The sequence below is a fragment of the Stegostoma tigrinum genome, chromosome 10 (assembly GCF_030684315.1).
Source record: "Stegostoma tigrinum isolate sSteTig4 chromosome 10, sSteTig4.hap1, whole genome shotgun sequence".
Lineage (NCBI taxonomy): Eukaryota > Metazoa > Chordata > Chondrichthyes > Orectolobiformes > Stegostomatidae > Stegostoma > Stegostoma tigrinum.
This window is the reverse complement of record NC_081363.1, coordinates 41997592-42017556: the sequence shown is the minus strand read 5'-3', so window position 1 is coordinate 42017556 and position 19965 is coordinate 41997592. Positions and strand designations below refer to the sequence as shown.

Sequence of the window (19965 nt, the reverse complement as noted above, 5' to 3'; positions counted from 1 at the left end):
ACTGATATGTTCAGGAATAATAGAATATGAATACAATCTAGTGAAACAAAACATAAAACAGACTGTTAGAGTTTTTATAGGTACAAGCAAAGCAAATATTTGGCTAATATAAATATTGGCCCATTACAGGCAGAGCCAGATAAATTTATAATGGAGAATAGATAAGATAGTGGAGAAGCTAAGTGATTATACTACATCTGTTTTCACTGAGGAAGAAAGCAGAACTTCCCAGAACTAGGAGTTTAAATAATAGTTTTAGTAAGAAGGCTGTTGTGCAAATGTAGTATGCTATTAGGAAGGTTAATGAAATAGTACCTTCATTGTAAGAAGAAGTTAAGTACAGGAGTAGTAAAGTCTGAAACAAACACTGAGAATGCTGAGAAACTCAACAGCATCTCTGGAAAGAGAAACAGAGTTAATGTTTCAAGTGCAGTATGACTCTTCTACTTCAATTGTATAGGAACTTGGTAATAGTACTGTGTGCTATTTTGTTCTCTTTAACTCAGGAAATATTTTATTGTCAAAGAGAAAGTGCAATGAAGGTTCATTGAACAAATACAGAAGTTTCTGGAAAAGTTCAGCAGGTCTGGCAGCATCTGTGAAGAAAAAAAAAATCAGTTAACATTTTTCTTTCTGATGAGACTTCCTCAGAACTGATGGTAGCTGGAAAAACATTGGCTCATATGCAGAAATTAGGGAGGGAGATGTAGTAGGGAGTAAATGATAGGATAGAGCCCGAAGAGAGAGAAGAACAGTTGGATAGACAAAGGAGTTGATAATAATTTGGCTGGGAGGATGAATAGTTGTTAATGGGGACTGTTAGTGACTAAAAAAGGTCCACTGGATATGTACCCATGTTGGGTGCTGTCCTTTTGTTGGAAATTGGGGTCCCTTTACAGCTGAACTTACCTAGGACTTACCGTGTAAGATGAAGTTTCATTTAAAGGCCACTACACCAGTAGCTAACTTTCCAAATCTGTAATATATGAAACAAAGAAAGTACATTAGTTTTACCAACATCATGGCTGAAATGAAAGACTTATTTAGCACGGCACTACTGTACTATCAAGTTGGGCAAAATGAGAAATTTTATTCTTAAAAAGAATTGTAAGCTAACACACAGATGAATGTTAGATAATAAAATGTGAGGCTGGATGAACACAGCAGGCCAAGCAGCATCTCAGGAGCACAAAAGCTGATGTTTCGGGCCTAGACCCTTCAATCAGAGAGGCCTGAAACGTCAGCTTTTGTGCTCCTGAGATGCTGCTTGGCCTGCTGTGTTCATCCAGCCTCACATTTTATTATCTTGGATTCTCCAGCATCTGCAGTTCCCATTATCTCTGACACAGATGAATGTTGACAAGTGACAAAGCTCATCTTGGCATCATGAGATGCTGCCCTGGTCACTGGCCAAGTGGGTTTAGGCTGCTGATTGATGCAGCCAAGACTGCAAGCTCCCAAAATAAGGTTTATCAATCGAAGTAAGTGAGATGAGAGAGAGAGAGAGATGATTCAGGGGAACAAGCCACTATCTTCTTCAGCAAAGACCAGGAGTTCCCTTACATCAGCGTGGGGAAAGAACAGAAATTGTCACTACCCAGCCTTGCCACCAAAGACTGCATGAGGGATGAGCATGTAATCATTCCAAAGCCACCACCCCTGCTCCTCCATTCTACAGAACAGCTTCAGGATCAATAAAGCGTTCACACATTCTCAAAGCAAAAGCACAATCAAAATGCGTTAAACATGCAGTGACTATCAATGCTCAATTAAGTTTTTAAAACTCCATTCTTATGATATTTTAAAACAAGTTCCTCTTTTATTGTGTTAACAAGATTACTTGTGCAAAAGTGTAATTGCATTATCATATGCTTGAAAGATCTTATGAAGGGAAATATAGAGTGACACTGTCTCCATACCAGTCACAACATCAGCTAATGTTGGTCTGAGAAAGAGAGTTGATTGATTAGGAATTGCTCAGGAAAGAGGGTTCGCACAAGCAAGAGATGGCTCCCAGGAATGGGTAAATTGAAGAGATGCTGCAAAAAATCCTCCAATGTCAAGATGGGTGGATTTAAGAGTTGGGACCAGCAAACATATAGCTGGCAGAGTGACACAGTCGGTCTCAATCTCAGAGACAAAGAAATTCATAAAATCTTCGCAATTGATTTTAAAGTGAAATAGAAGCTACAGGGGACAGGAGTTTGAAGGAAGGAGTTTCTAAGGTTTTGGAGTAGATCTGTAGCTCGGGTTGTGGGTGTTGAGGTTGGTTGGCTCGCCGAGCTGTTTTGTTGTTCTGCAGATGTTTCGTTATCGTGTTGGGTAACATCCTCAGTGCAGCCTCTGATAAAACGTCGGTATGTTTTCCCGCCTGGTTTTTAAATTCTGGGGTCCGTTGCGATGGATTGCCTCACTTCCGGGTTTCCTCTGTAGTGGAATGTATATGGGGTTGAGTTCAATGTGGTTATTAATAGCCTGCTTCGTGGAGTGCCTTGCTTCCAGGAGTTCTCATGCTTGTCTCTGCCTAGCCTGTCCCAGGATCTTGGTGTTGTCCCAGTCAAAGTGATGGTTCTCCTTGTCCATGTAGATTGAGATGAGTGAGTATTGGTCGTGGGTTTTTGTAGCCAGTCGGTGATGTACTCTTGTTGTTAGTTTCCTTCCTGTTTGTCCAATGTAGTGTTTCTTGCAGTCTCTGCAGGGGATCTTGTAGATGTCCATGGCGGGGATTAGGTCTTTAGTTTGGGTGAACAGTTGTCATGGGGTGATGTGGCTTTGTGTGCCACTCTGATGCCCAGCGGTCGTAGATGTCTTGTGGTGAGTTCTGATTTGGGGTAATGTGATGAGTGTGTCGGGGCGTGTAGAATCTTTCTGATGCTGTTCCTATAGGCATCTCCTGACTCAGTTCTTTGGATAGCCATTATCTTTGAATACTTGGGAGAGGCATTCCTCCTCCTCTTGGCGTAGTTCCGTATTGCTGCAGTGTGTTATTGCCAAAGCATGCAGCTTTGTTTGTGTGCTGGGATGGTTACTATTAAAGTTCAATACCTGCTCTGTGCGTGTGGCTTTTCAGTGTACTTTCATTTGCAGTTCCCCATTTGTCTTGTGCTCTACAATGACGTCCAGGAATGGGAGTTGTTTGTTCTTCTCAAACTCTCTGTTGAGTTTTATTCCAGTGAGGGTGTTTTTTATGAGTTTGTGTGTCTCTTCTAATTTGATCCGTTTAATGATGACAAAGGTGTTGTCTACATAGCGTATCCATAGTTTGGAGTTTGGAGTTTGGAGTAGAAGAAAAACTTGCTTAATTATCTTATAACAAAGTGTGGAGCTGGATGAACACAGCAGGCCAAGCAGCATCTTAGGAGCACAAAAGCTGACGATTCGGGCCTAGACCCTTCATCTGTTGGCAGGGGAGGGAATGATGATTCATTATGAGATAACGCTAGATGTGATGATGGACAGTTTTATGAGAATAGTCTTTTTGGATAGCATCATAAATATAGATTTAAAAAAAATTACGTTCCACTTTGGCTTATTTACAATGGCTTATTCCGATTGTCTATTAAATTTCTTTATTCAAAAAGACCTGTCAATCATCTATCAGAGGAAATGAAACACTTAGGCATAAATTGAAACCAAAAATACAACAAAGACATGTCTTCATATTTAGATACTTATCCGAAGTAAATATTATGTATCTAAATAAAAAGTAATTTGATTCTTTGCCTAATCCTTTCATTACTATCCAAAGCTACTCAGGGGACTTCTGTTGGTATTGTAATAAAGACAACAGAATGCATCATATCTCGAAACATAATACATTTTCACTAAAGACTCATTAGCCTTCTGACTTAAATCTGTAACGACAGTTCTCTTAATTTATATTGATGATGCTACTTGAAAGCAGACTCCTTTAATTTTGTGCACTTGTAAATTTTATGTTTAAGTCTTTAATACTCAGAAAATATTGCTTGAGGCCACTGGCAAATATATACATATAAACTAAAAAGAGCTTTCAGACCAAATGACAGGTTCAATTAATCCGCGAGGCTGGTATAAAAATATGAAATGTTCTCCGAAATCTTCAAAGTCTCTTGATGTATCTCAGCTGGTTGGTGAGCCAATAACTAGAGGCATGTAAGTAAAATATTCCCAAAAGAACAAAGTGTGCTGTTTGTGAATTGTTGGATATGAAATTCTTTTCCAAAACATTGATGGAAGAAGAATTCGTAACAGTACTAAAAAGGAAATAGATAACTTCAAAAATTTGATAAGAGTGTAGAGAAAGCCAATGGCTAATTTGATAGCTATATCAATGCAGGAGCGTCGAAGCAAAGGATTGAAATAATATTCTCGCACCGAAATGAACCAATTATTCAGTTTCAGGTATAAGAATTTAACTGAATAAGGTAAACCTAACTTTAAAACACCACTTCCCAAACTATTTGCCAGTGTAATCCCATCTTAAATGGAGATTAATGAGAGCCAGATGCCAATAAAAAAAAACAAAGCAACAGCCTTGTAATATTCAATGATTAATTACTGAAGGTTGCATTTTAAATATAAACATGTACATCAAATACCTCAGAAATTGTGCTTTTAATGTAACTTATGAAAATGTTTAATGTATTAATTGGGCTTAATGACAATTCACATGCGCTTCTGATAGTCTCAAAATCAGTTGGAATGCCAATCTCTGACATCCAGAGCTGCTAACTGTATAAATTTGATATGGACGTGTGCTAAATCCAGCTTCACACAAGCATGTGCTGACAAAAGGAGCCAATCACTTTCATAGTGTGATCAGTGATAATGGGAACTGCAGATGCTGGAGAATCCAAGATAACAAAGTGTGGAGCTGGATGAACACAGCAGGCCAAGCAGCATCTCAGGAGCACAAAAGCTGACGTTTCAGGCCTACACGCATTTCACAGTGTGTAGTGCACTGTCAGGATAATTAATCCTCACACTGAACCAAAATTCTAATAGAGAAACTCCAGATCTTGTTCCTTTTACAACAATCATTTGCTTAAAATTTAAGTAAGCTACTCAATTTCCACTAGGAGCAAATCCATGTCATCAGGCTGCCATTGAAAGAATCTTTGCATATGGCTGAACTTTGACACATTTAAGTTGAGATGGGGGCATGGAAGGATGTAAAGTGTGCTTCCAGGTAGTTGAAATGGTTGTTCATCATGGGAATGAGACCATGTTTCATCTTGTTATCGGATAGAAATTTAGAAAGTTATGGAGAGAAAAGATCGTGCTGATTTGATACTGGCATTAACTCTATTTCCTTGCTGGCCACACCCTTTTCTACACACTTCTGGCTGAAGATTTAAGCATTTGCAGCCATCTTCAGCCACAAGTGATAAGTGGATGATCCATCTTGGTCTCCTCCATTTGTCCCTAGTGTAAAAGATACCATTCTTCAGCCATTTTATTCATTCTACATGATATCAAAAAATGATTGGAGACATTGGATGCTGTAAAGACTGTGGACCCTGATAGCATTTCAGTGATAGATCTGAAGACTTGTACTCTGGAACCTGCCACTCCCCTAACCAAGCTGTTCCAGTAGTAACAACTGACAATGTGAAAAATTGCCTACACATGTTCTGTACACAAAAAGCAGGACAAACCCAGCCCAGCCAATTACCGCCCCATCAATCTACTCTTGATCATCAGTAAAGTGATCGAAGGTGTCATCAATAGTGCTATCAAGCAGCACCTGCTCAGCAATAACCTACTCAGTGGCACCCAGTTTGGGTTCTGCCAGGGCCACTCAGCTCCTGACATCATTACAGCCTTGTTTAAACACAGACTGAAGAGCTGAATTCCAGACGTGAGGTGAGAGTGACACCCCTTGACATCAAGTTCATATTTGACCGAGTGTGGCATTAAAGAACCCTGGAAAAGCTGGAATTAATTGGCATCAGGGATGAACTCTCTGCTGGTTGGAGCCATAGCTGACAGACACATAGAAAGATGGTTGTGGTTGTTGGATGTCAGTCATCTCAGCTCAAGGATATCTCTGCAGGAGCTCCTCAGGGTAGTGTCCTAGACTCAAACATCTTGAATTGCTTTATCAATGGCCTTCCCTCCGACCTAAGTTCAGAAATAGGGATGTTCGCTGATGATTACACAATGTTCAGGGCCATTCTTGACTCCTCAGATACTGAAGCAGTCCATGCTCAAATGCAACAAAATCTTGGCAATATCCAGGCTTGGGCTGAAAGGTGGCAAGCAACCACACAAATGCCAGGCAATGACTACCTCCAAGTAGAGATCATTTAACCTTTGACATTCAATAGTATTACCATCACTGAATCCTCCAATATCAACATCCTTGGGGTTAGCATTGAACAGTAACTCAACTGAACTAACCACATAAACAGAGTGGCCACAAGAGCAGGTCAGAGGCCAAGAATGCTGTGGAGAGGCACTCATCTCCTGACTCTCCAAAGCTTGTCTATCATCTACCAGGTACAAGTCTGGAGTGTGATGGAGTACTTCCACTTGCCTGGATGGACGCAGCTCCAACAACAATCAAGAAACTTGACTCATACACAAGAATCCATCAGACAATAAGACCTTAAGACACAAGTGCAGAAGCAGGCTATTTGCTCCATTCAGTTGTTCAATGAAATCGTTGCTGATCTGACACTTCAACTCCACTTTTCCCCATTATCCCTGAATTCCTTAACAATTGACGATGTGCTGCTTTTGTAGTCTTCCTGCCAAAATTAACAATCTCATGCTTCCCCATATTATGCTCAATTTGCCAAAATCATGTGCACTCACAACTTATTATATCCTTCTGCAATCTATTTGCGCATTCTTTACAGCTTGATTTCCTCCCGATCTTTATATCATCAGCAAATTTGGCTACAATACATTTATTCCCTTCATCTGAGTCATTAAGATATAGTGTAAATTGTTGAAACCCGCACTGATCCCTGTGGCATGCCATTACTTACAGTTCACTAAGCTGAAAATGACCCATTTATCCCAACTGTCTGCTTTGTGTTCGTTAGCCAGTCCTCTATCCATGTTAAAATGTATCATCATCAACAGCATGGCCTCTATCCTGTGAAGCAATTTTACATGACACTTTACCAAATACTTTTGGAAGACTCAGTTCCACTTTAGCACATTGCTCTTCCAAAATGTAATTTTCTTCATGAATGCGGTGATTTAATCTCTCACGAAGTAATTTGTGTCTAATTTCCTTTGGATAATTCTATCTTTCAAACATTTCACAGAAAATCAACAAATCCCATTTTTATTTGCAGTCCAGTTAAATGCAAGCAACAGAACCCTCAGCTCAAAAATATCTTTTGTATCCTTCCTCTTGACAGTCAGTGTATCTGTATGTGAAACTACAAATCATGTTCACACTTCATGTCTTTACACTTTTGCAAACAGAGATATCTGAAGTAGGTGAAACTAGTGGGTAATTTACAATGAATGTGACAGCTAAAGTATCTCACCTAGTTCTGTGCTGAATTATTTAATTGATTTTTTTGGTGAATTTAGAAAAGCTGGTTTCATTGATGATGCCATGAATCTGATATCAATTGTCATAAAATTGTCTTTTTAAAAATGCATTCACAGGAGCCGTTAGGTCAACATTTCTTACCCATCTCTAATTTCCCAGAGGGCAGCTAGGGACAGCTACAATGTTGTGGTTCTGAAGTCACATGTAGGCCACACCAGGTAAGGATGGCAGATTTCCTTCTCCAAAAGATATTTATGAACCTGGTGGGTTTTTACAACAATTGACAGTGGCCACATGATCCTCAGTAGGCTAACTTTATATTGAATCAGATTTCACTGTCGACGTCAGCGGGATTTTAATCCATGTATCCAGAGAAAACCCAGTGCTCTGGATTTATTGTCCAGTGATATGATAAGGATCTCTCCTCAAATCCAGCTCACAACATTCTCTTAAGGAAGGAAATCTGAACCAGCCTAGCCTACGAATGGCTCTAGTCCCATTGTAATAAGGCTGACTCTTACCTGCCCTCTGAACTGACATAGCAATTCACTCAGTTCAAGGGTCACTAGGAATGGACAATAAATGTCAAGTTTTCCAGTGACATGCTGATTCTGTGAAAGAATAAAGACTTATTCCCTAACATAGATGGATCATCAACAGTAGAAACTCCAGTCATGTAATCCCAGGGAACTGCTCTGTCCTCCATTAACCCTGCAACACACTGAATATCTCAAGTACTGTTTTTACAGTCAAAAATTGAAAGAGGAAACAAAATATCAAAATAACACTTCTTTTACATGTAACATGCAAATGTCACTCTATGTTTGCAATGCCCTTTGATGTTCATGCCAAGATGAAGAGCAAACGTGGGTGTGTGCTTCTGACACTCTACTGATGTAGATTTCTGATTATTTGACATTGCCTCATCATCTCACGGTGTTGTTTAAGAAAAGGACTTAATAAACTGAAGACTTATTTGCCTCTCCATTTCTCTAGACATTGGTCTAATCATATTGATAAATAATTAAAACAAAGTAAAATAAATAACATTCTGCAATTATGTAAGTTTTTTTGCCTGTGCTCAAAGGCCCTTTTAATCTGAACAAGTTTCTATGAAAGCTCTTCATTTCAATGGTAGAAAAATTATTCTGATTTCCTGATATTTTCCTTGAAAACAGTCTTCAAATATTGCTTAAACCTATATAGCTTCATGTTCTTCGTAGACAATGGGGAGGTGATGGCCTAGTGGTATTATTGCTGGATATTAGTCCAGGGACCCAGATAGTGTTCTGGGGACCCGGGTTTGAATCCCGCCACAGCAGATGGTAGAATTTGAATTAATAAAATATCTGGAATTAAAAACCTAACTGTGAATCCATTGTAATAAAATGTGAGGCTGGATGAACACAGCCGGCCCAGCAGCATCTCAGGAGCACAAAAGCTGATGTTTCGGGCCTAGACCCTTCAATCCATCGTTGATTGTCAGGAAAAACCCATCTGGTTCACTAATGTCCTAATAAAGAAAACTGCCATCCTTCCTGGCCTGGCCTACATGTGACTCCAGCCCCATAGCAATGTGGTTGACTCTTAACTGCCCTCTGGGCAATTAGGGATGGGCAATAAATACTGCCTGGCCAGCATTGCCCTCATCCCATGAATGAATAAAAGTGCTAACATATTACCTTTTTGTTTTTCACTTGCAATGGAGTCACGTGATTCAGCACTGGAGGTAAAAGCTCTGCATAAAAATGTGTCAATGACATTAGAAGCAAGTTGCTGTTAATTACCAGCTTGACTATCAGTTAGACTGTTGAGTTCAGAGCAGAGATTAAAATAAGTCAAGAGATCTGGAACTTTCAGTAGGTAGTAGGAACTGCCAATGCTGGAGAATCTGAGACAACAAGGTGTAGAGCTGGATGAACACAGCAGGCCAAGCAGCATCATAGGAGCAGGAAAGCTGAGGTTTCGGACCTGGACCCATCTTAGTAGCTTTTACCTGGTCCCACCTTTCTACCTCACTCTCAAATTAGAAGCTCCCTTCTTTCCCACCAGTTGATTGGCTGAAGGTACACTTGCCACAAGATTCCTGCCCAACTGTCCATCCTTCAAATTCCTGAACACATACTGCATATTGACAGAGTCAGTGTATTGCAGTGAGGGCAGCGTCACTACTTCTGAGTTTCAGATCTATTATGATCCATTCATTACAGCGTGACCACTGAGTGATCCCAAATGAAGTTGGAACCCAAGTTTTGGGAACCACAACATCTATATCAAACTCCACTTATTTTAAATAGTACATACTTCAAGATATCTGAACATTTATGAGCAGCATAATCATCTGTATTTTCCAATAAGAGATGTAATTTCCATATATGTTTTTACATGATCTTCATGCATAATTCCAAAATAATATGAGAACTTCTGCATCTGTGAAAATTGAATTCATGGAATAAAGAATTCATATGATTGGCTGTGCTTTAAAATTTACTATTATCATAAAATTGAATCAGTAGCAGAAACTGGGTTAATACTAAATAGCTCAGTGTTCTGAATATAATGTAGTGATAGGCCGAGCTTTAAAGTTTTAGCAAAGATTTGTAGCTTGATTTGTGGGTGAGGTTGTTGATTTGCTCGCCGAGCTGGCTTGTTTTCATTCAGATGTTTCGTCACCAAGCTAGATAACATCATCAACTGCCATAAACATTACATCAGACTTACAGGAAGGAAACTAGCCATCAGAATCTATAAACATCAGCTAGCAGCAAAATGGCACAACAAACTCTCCTTAATATAGGTACACTCGGACAACAAAGACCATCGGTTTAACTGGGACATCGTAGCTATTGCAGCCAAAGCCAAACGCAGATGCACATGGGAATTCCTAAAGGTATGGCTCTCAGCCCATAAGGCAATCAAAAAACATATGGAATTGGATCACATATACAAACCCACACAGAACAAAACCGGAAATGAAATTACTCACTGTAGTGGACCAGACACTATAAATTCTAAGTGGAGTAGAACAACATTACTTCATTGGAGGCCTCACTGATGCTGTTACCTAGCATGGTAATGAAACATCTGAATGAAAACGAGCCATCTCAGCAAGCAAGTCAACAACTTCAGGCTGAGCTTTCATTGCATTCTTCTAAAATTTTTATGCTTCAAGAACTGACACAGTGCTGGCTTCAAGTGAACAACACAATTTGAAGATAAGTCGGATATACTTTTGAACATGCTGCTGTAGATTCTACTGTCATTTTAGATTCTGCAGATGCACAATATTTACAATGGTAACAGCACCAACTGATTTGCTCTGTCACTAGAATCACCCCACTTTTGCTGACAGGACAACAGCGCTGTTTTGCATACCAATAGATTACCAGACAGAATAATTTTGCAAAGAGAAGATGAGTTCTTAATTCAGTCTAAATTCTAATTAACTCCCAAATATTCACACTTTGTCCACTGAGAAGTTGCTTGGGCTTAAATAGAAATTTTCGATTAAAACTCAAATACACTGTGATAATAAAACATTAGCCAGAATTTTACATGGTGTTGGGGGGTGGAACATGCTTGGCAGGCTAGGGGGTGGCATGAAATTAGGTAACATGACATTGCCTCATTGGTCAATTTTCCATGCACCGATGGGTCTTTTAGGTGTTATGATGCCTCATGCACTCATGAGCTTACTGGGCCCCTTTAGCAACTTGTTAGCCAACTGTGTGTCTCCTTCTGGGGCTGCTGGGGTTTTACCCATGGTGTGGAGATGCTAAAACCAAATATGCAGGCTGTCAGGTGAAATCCATGCCAAGGTGTGGTCATCCTCTTCAAGCACACTGTATTCACTGAGATTTCCCAAAGGTATTCCACTACATTTCCCTCCCACTCCCTCACCACCCCCAATATAGTCCTGTTGATCCCAACCCTCTCTCTGAACCTGTCTGCCTTGCCTTGTCATGACTCTGGACATATCTGATCAGGAGTCTTTTTCTTTGGGGCCTGGTACTATCCCATCTGTGGTCACTGCCCCCAGGGACAAGACAGCCACAATCATTTAATTGGCCAGCATCACTTGGGGATAGACTTCCTCTCAAAATGGGACAAATATCTAATGGCCATGAAGCAGATCCACCAGCATTTTGGACCCGAGTTTTATGCCATGGAGAGAAGATGGATGTTACTCGCTTCGCAAGGTCAACGTGAGAAACTTTTGGAGTTGTGATTATGGCTATCCAGGTCAGACTGCTACCCACATACAGAACTTTGACCCTATAACATTTGGTTCTGGTGCTAGTACAAACAATCATTGTGATGGATGAAGCAACTGAATGAATTTTTGACCTCAACTGTAACTGTCTCCCCAGCCATACAAAAATGATTTCAAATCAATGACAACTAAGTGCAAAACCTTCCACTAATTGGAATCATATTAAACGCAAGGGAAGATCATTGCAGTTATTAGAAGCCAATTAAAGATTAAAAGATAGTGAACTACGATGGTGGCACGGGCCCAGAGAGTGGTGGTGGCTGAGGGTGAGAGAATGAGAAAGAAGGAGGCTTCTTGGTAGCAATGTCAAGATGAGATGAATGTAGCTCCACCCCAGTCTGTGGTCTCCAGTGAGTGAGGAGCAGATCCTGGGCTAAATCCTGTGGCCCAAACACACTGGCTGAGTAGCTAGACCCAGGAGTCTGAACAAGGGGCAGCATTGGCAAAGTGGATGGCGGAGGACCACTGTTGGCGGAGGTCCAATGGGATAATGCGGGTGAGCATCAGTTGGTATTCCAGGGATACGAAAATTTGGTCCATGGCTCTAGCTCAGATGTGGCAGTTGAAAGAATGGGGGCAACAGAGGTCTGTGACTGATACCCAGAGCCCATTACAGAGGCACCGGCTGATGTCAAGTGGAGCAGTGGATGAGGAACAAGAAGGGATGAGAAAGATAAACTCTACCTTAGTAAATCTTTTAATATATTCAGTGATTCAAAAAAGCACTGAAGCATGGTAACTCTTAACACTTTTCACTGTGTTTTTTTATATACATGTGACATAAATCATTAAATTCAATTCAATCTAATTGTCTCAGCCCTAGAACACCATTACAAGGGTCCTTCAAGATATGAAATTTTTCAATCAACCTATTCATAAATGTTATTACACAAGCAAAATGGGACTTGAACCCAGGCCTGGTTGAGAGGTAGGGATACTATCACTGTGCCAGAAGGGCTCCTAGTTTGATCAGAATATATATTTTCCAACTAGCCTGTCCAGAGATGTTACTTCACATTTCTGGAGGAGGTAGGACTTGATCCTGAGCCTCAGCCTCATAGTTAGGGACACAAGTTCTGTACCAAACATGAGCTCCTAAGTTCCACTGGATAATGTCCTAAGCTCAATCATTTTCATTTGCTTCATCTAAGGTCAGAAGTGGGAATTTCACTGATAATTGCTCAAGGTTCATTTCCATTCACAATTTCCCAGATTGTAAAGCCATCTATGTCCATAATTATAGTCAGAATAATATTGGACAACTTCAAAGAAAACAAAGCAACAGTAAGATAAGTCATTGTTGAAGCATGGCTATATTTTTCTTAACATTGTCGATTGTCACATATTTAAGGATGAGACAGATAGATTCTTGATCATTCAGGGATTGAAGGGTTGCAGGAAAAGGGTAGGAAAGTAGAGATGAAGAATGTTGGATCAGACATGGAGCTGTTGAATGGTGGTGCAAGCTCAAGGCATCGAATGGCTTATTGCTGTTCCTTTTCTCTTATGGTTGTGGTGATGGTTGGAAATGATTGGATATAAAAAAAGTCAGTTAACACAGACATTTATCAAAAAAATTAAATGCTATGTGCAGCATATTAAAATATTAAATATGTGATGATAAAAGAAATTAACAATTTTCCAGATAAACTGATTAACCACAATTTGTATAGAATTTTCATGTCCCATTTCTGATCATTGGAATGTTAACTGGCATGCAATAATGTTTGGTCAAATAGTTAGTAATTATTTTGTAAAGTATTGCTTCTCTATCTGTTATGGGATTAAGTGAAGCAAAACAATTTTTAATATAATCAAGCATTTAAATTTTGATAGAAATGCACGGCGGCTGAGTGGTTAGCGTTGCTGCCTCACAGTGCCAGGAACCGAGGATCAAAGTATGATTTCGGCCTCGGGTGACTGTTTGTGTGTAGTTTGCACATTCCTGCCATGTCTGCATGGATTTCCTCTGGGTGAACTGGTTTCTTACCACAGTCCAAAAATGTGCAGATTAGGTGGATGGGCCATGCCAAATTGCCTATGCTGTCGGGGATGTGTAGACCAGATGGATTAGCCATGGGGAATGCAGGGTTACAGGTATGGGGTAGTGGGGTGGGTCTGGGTGGGATGCTCTTCGGAGGATTGGGTGTGTGCTTGATGGGCCAAATGGCCTGCTTTCACATTGTAGGGATTCTAGGTATGGCAAAGGATCAAAAATCGTTCTCAGATCCGTTGGCTTCTGTTCTTTCAGACAAACCCTGTTAATGTACATGGAACATTTTGGTATTTTTACACTGGCATTTGCAACATATTGTTCAACCATTTGATACAGCAAATGAAATTTGTATAATGAAACATCAAAACACGCCACATCATAGATGTTTCTGGAACTTGCAAACATGGGAACTCAAGGAAAATGGGATTTTAGTTTGAATTCTGTTGAATTAAGAAGTAATGTAACATTAAACAACATAATTATTTGATTAATTCCATTTCTTACTGAAGTCCTGAAAGCTAAGCAATGTGAGACCAACAGGCCAAAGTATTTGCCAGAATTGGGAATAAAATATAAGTGAATTGTTATCCTCTGCTTGAATCATATTGTGTTTCAGAACAAGAAATCTGTATTTCCATTGACCTTGTGTCAGTTAAAAATAAATACAAACCCTTCATGAGATGTGGAAAGCTGTAGAATTCCCTTCATACCATTAATGCTGACAAAGTTCTTACCTTTTTAGTGTCAAATCACAAAGCAAGCCAACATGAAGCTATTGAAATAGAGTAATTAGTCACATACGGACGTTTCTCCAGAGACCGAGCTGTTCTAAATTCAAGCTGGTTGATATAAACAAGCAGGATTCTACTCATTTCACTCGGTAATCTAACGTATTTCCAGTAATGATGATTTTCATGCGGAAAATGTAAATGGTTAGCTTATGCTTTCCCTAATTATAAGTGCTTCAGTCTTTTCCATCAGGACTATCATTTTACGAGCTGCATTAAAAACCAGGAGCTGATACAATAACTGGTTGATGCACAAGTGAGCTCCCATCAGGGTACAAACAGCTGAAAATGATCGTAACTCAAGTGCACACTGATGTAAGGGATTTGACAAGAGTCTTCCCTTTCCACAATATGGTGGATGACAGGTTAACCTATGAGGCCATTAACCAATCTGCACTTACAGCGTCTCTGTACATGAAATTCATGCAGGCTGTAGGAAGATTTCAACATATTACTTTACAGATGCATTGAAAGCACATTCACCTCCTTTGAAATAGCTGGCTATTTTTGTATATGTTTAAGATGTACAAAATGTCACATTTTAGTTAAGTTTAAAATTGAGTGCCAAATAGAACTTGCTTAGTCAAAATAGTGAGCTCCTGAAAATTGCGGCTGGTGTTGCTTGCAATTTATTCATTTATGAAAAAAAGTACCAATTCAAACTGCCTACTTTATTGTTAGGTATATAGAAAACTATTCAGGCCCATATGGGCAGGGTAGGTGGATTGGCCATGCTAAATTGCCCGCAGTATCCAGGGATGTTTACGTTAGGTGGGTTATACAGAGGGAAGTGCTGGGGTAGGGGGATGAGTTAGGATGGGATGCTCTTTGCAGGGTCAGTGTGGACTTTTTTGGGCTGAATGTCCTGTTTCTACACTGTAGGGATTCTATGATCCTATGATTACTGAGTTTATTTCTGACTGGTGACTAATAAGACTGTATGTCTACAGAATAACTTTCCTAACCATATTTCAACTGAAGTCACTTTACCACATATCAACCCTTTCTATTCTTATTGAACAAAGTTTAAAATTTCCACATTTGGATATTCCAGGTTTCTGGGCAATACTGCTTTATTGTGTGCATATATATCACAGCAGTGAAACAAATATTCTGAAAAAATAGCTAGTAAGATGTCAACGATGGCTATGACTAAACTACATTAGTGATGTTACAATTGAAATTGAAAGAAATTATTTCCCTTTAACTTTTGTTTCAATTTTATATTTACTTTGTTCAACATCAATATGCATTAGTAAAAAGAAACATCTTAAAAACTAGTAAACCAATCCATTTCCTACATCTTCCAGAGCTCTTCAAGCGTTGGCAATAGATAACTTAAACTTTTCAGCCAACCTGGCTTAATTATCTAAAAATTGCTTTGGGACTGGTTGAAGTTGCATGTCTTCGTCAATTTTTTTAAACTGCTTTTCAGTCATTTGTAAGTGGACGAAGGTGACAGAAGAATGCTATCTAATGGGATATCTTTGTTACTTGGCATTCTCAGGTCAAGTGAAGTGCAACCAGCTGCTGAATAAAGTTTTGTTTCATCCATTCTGTCAAAATAGTTTAGCTGTGGCCTAAGCAGGAAAAAAAAACGCCAAAATACATTTTTGCTCTTCCCCTACTGACCATTTCAATGGACTTGCTGAGGGAGATAGCTGACCTTGGATCAATTTAATGCTGCTAGGTCACAAAAGTTACTAAGAAATAGGCTGAAGTTGCATTTCAGAGAAGACTCTCAGAGTGAGTAAGAATAAAAGTTTTCAGTCCTATCCAATCAGATCTGAGCTCACTGCCTCAGATTGACTTTATTTATTATCAGTCAATTAGAATTCCAAAATAATATTCTCCCCAATAAATGAACAGAAGTAATGCTCATTTCAGTTCTTAACAGTGTGCTGGGGCAGGGGTCCTAAGTGCCCAGATCATTGAAGATGGCAGGAGCAGGAAAGAGCCATTAGTAAAGAATACTAATTAAGAATACTAAGAATAGCACTTAGAATTGTGATTGAAAACAATGGTTATTCACATGCCAGCTTGATCGGGCTCTCACTTACGACCTCAAATTTCAAATAAGACCCTGTGCTTTCCTGGTTTCCAAGAGTGAAAGTCTGTAAAAAACTTTTTAAGCATTCTGGTTTGACTGATTCTCAAAGTAAGATTAACTAGGCAGGCCACGAATACCCTTGCAGAATTTTCTCTAGTTTTTTCAACATTAGCCTGAAATGTTTAATGGAACAGGCTATTGCTATGTTTATCAAGGCTATCAATGTGTTACCCATTAGTTCAGTGTATTATTCATGTTGCATCTGCTTCTGTGGTCAAATGTGATTGCAGAATAGGAGTGCACGAGAATTGTTATTATTTAGAAAATAGCTCCTGACCTGAAATTGCTTCTGGCCAACAAATGCTATGTCAGAAAAATTGCCAGAGTTGCACTCCTAAAATTGTTCTGCAAATAGAATTACTTGAATTTTATGAAAGCAAATAATTGTTGAATTTTCATTCATTCGTATTGTAGTAGATTTATACAATTTCCTATGAAAGCATTGGCTTTGTCTTTCAACTTTTTATATCTAGATTTCTACAACCCATCTAAATCAGCAACTGTTCTCACAATCAGTCATATTCTTACCTTTCAAATGACATCACTTACATTATGAAGCTGTCTTTGGCATTGCTTCCGATTGAATATTAATGAACATGAGTTGCATTTCAACTTAACACACTTTCAAAGAAGAGACTATTCATCAGGAATCCATCTGCAAAATAAATCTGAAATGTGCACTATTATTTTGCCGATTATAAATTCAAGTATGTGATTGAAAAAAAACAGATAATGGATGATGATTAATTTAGCAGTTTTACGTAGTCTGTGCAAAACTATTTTAATTTTACCACCACAGGGTTTCAGAAGACCTGAACAAAGCCAGGATTAATAGTATGAAATTATTGCTTTGACCCTAAATGATGAAGACCTTTCCAACAACTATGAATTAAGCGCATTCATATTATATATCTTGTGTTTGCATTTTTTAAAAAATGCTCATTACCAAAAGCAGGAGGAAAAGTTGGCCCATTTGGGATGTTACGAAGGTTTTTAGGTATATGGTTTCATACTCATTTTAAATGTAATAGTGTCTCAAAGTAAACTGTATTCCTGATAATTATTATCCTGTTAGTTCTGATACTTACTGGATGATTGGCTACATTCAGGTAGTGTCAGACATTCCTGAGGGGCTGAATTTCCTCCTGTTTCAACCATTCCTAAGTAAAATTTCATGGCATTTTAAATGCTTGTTGTAAAATAATATCAACAAAGAATCACAAAAGTATTACAGTGCTGCTGGAGCCATTCAACCAATTGCATCTGTACTGGCTCTCAACATGAGTATTATGATTTAGTGCCATTCTCCTGCCTTTTCTGCATATCCCTTCATGCTGTTTCTATTTAGAAAATCATCCAATGTCCCCTTGAACATTCAATTGAACTTGTGACTGCTACATCTGCAGACAGTGCGCTCCCAACCCAAAACACTCATCGAAAGGTTTTTTTCACATCATATTTGCAAATCACATTAGATCTGCACCTTCTCATTCACAACTATTTTATGAACAGGAACAGTTTTTTTCCTTATCTACTCAATCCAGATCTCTCATAACTTGGAAACTTTCTATCAGATATCCTCATAGCCTTCTTCTCTCCAAATAGAAAGTCCCAAACTACTGTCCAATTTATCTTCAACTGAAGTTTCTCATTGTTTGAAACTTCTTCTGCGCTCTCTCTAAGGTGTTCACATCCTTTCCAAAGCGTAGTACCCACAATGATAAGCAATCCTCCAGCTAACTTGTATAAATTCAGCAAAACCTTCTTGTTTTTGTACTCTATGCCACTGTTAATATAACGAAGAATACTGTGAGCTTTACAAATGGCTCTTTCCTGCTCCTGCCATCTTCAATGATCTGGGCACTGAGGACCCCTGCCTCAGCACACTGTTAAGAACTGAATGCCATATATTGCCTTTCAATGTTCTTCCTCCAAAATTGTAACATCTTTCACTTTCTACATTAACCTTATTTGCCAACTATCCGCCAACTCCACTACTAGAAGATTAATGCATCATGGGAAAAGCAAGGATCGTAATACCGACCCTGGAAAATTCCATTTCCCCTGCCCTGAAAGCATATCCATTGACCATTACTCTGTGATTCCTATCACTCAGCCAATTTTGTATCCATGTTGTGACTTTCCTTTTCATTTCATGAGCTATAACTCAACAGCATGGCATGGGCTTTGAATCCTGGAGCAGGACACTAAGCCAACAGCATGGCGTAGGCTGGGAAACCCAGAGTGGGTCACTCTGGGTGGTAGCTTGCTGTAGCAGTGGAGAAAGAAAAGTTGGACTCTCTTTCAGTTACTTTTTTTCTTATTTTCTTCTCAGTTAAGGTGAATGGCACCTATGTAAGGCAACAGTACACAATTTTCACGGAATTCTATATTGATTACACGTGTCAAGATATTCTATCCCGTAACTGTTTTCAGAAGCCTATCGTGTGGCATTGCACTGAATGCCTTTTAAAAGTCCATTTACACAATATCAAAAGCATTACTCTCAACAAAGATGGGGCATACTGTTTGCAATGTCTCCCGTCCTCAATTACCTCCTCTGAGTTGAGGGAAGATAGAAAGGTTATAACCAGTGTCTTGGTAATTTCTATTCTCATGTCCTCAGTATCCTTTGATGCAGCTCATCCGGTCTCAGCACTTTGTCAACTTTAAGTACCATCAGTCTAATCAGCATTTCTTCCTTACTGATTTTGAACTCTTCTAGTGACAGAGTTCTTCTTCTGTTTTATGGTACCATGTTGTGGTAGCTTCCTTAGTAAAATTAGATGCAAAGATCATTTAACACCTCAGCAATGCATCATACTTCTATGTGTAAATTCTCTTTTAGATCCCTAACTGGCCCTATTCCTTTTACCACCTTTTTGCAGAGGATATGCCCCTCAAAGACTTTGGGATTCCTCTCTATTTTGGCTTTACTCAATCCCTCATTACATTTCTGATGTGCTTTTTAACCTTCTGTTTGAACTTTCTGTATTCCTCCTCGTTGTCAATTGTATTTTCAGCCTGACATCTGTTGTATGCACGCTTTTTCTTCTTTATCTTAAGTTCTATCCCCTTTCTCTTCCAGGGGTTTCTGGATTTTTTTGGTTCACCTTGTCCTTTTGAGGAAATATATCTTGACTGTGCGAGAGCCATTTCTCTTTTAAGCATTGGCCATTACTTATTCACAATTTTTCCCACCAAACTTTGTTCCAGTCTATCTCTCAGCTCTATTCTTGCCCCATTGAAGTTGGCTCTAACTTATTACTCTTGCTCTGAAATGTTTATTGTCCTCTTCTA

The 19965-nt window shown here is 39.1% G+C and overlaps 1 long non-coding RNA gene across 1 annotated transcript in view; it reads right to left on the bottom strand.

Moving 5' to 3' along the window:
- Window positions 1-338: 338 nt before the first annotated feature.
- Window positions 339-19965, bottom strand: part of LOC125455854 (uncharacterized) — a 317230-nt gene continuing 297603 nt past the window's right edge. Inside the window, exon 4 of the long non-coding RNA XR_007248328.2 lies at window positions 339-976. This is a non-coding gene — a long non-coding RNA (uncharacterized LOC125455854). The remainder of the gene's footprint in view (window positions 977-19965) is intronic.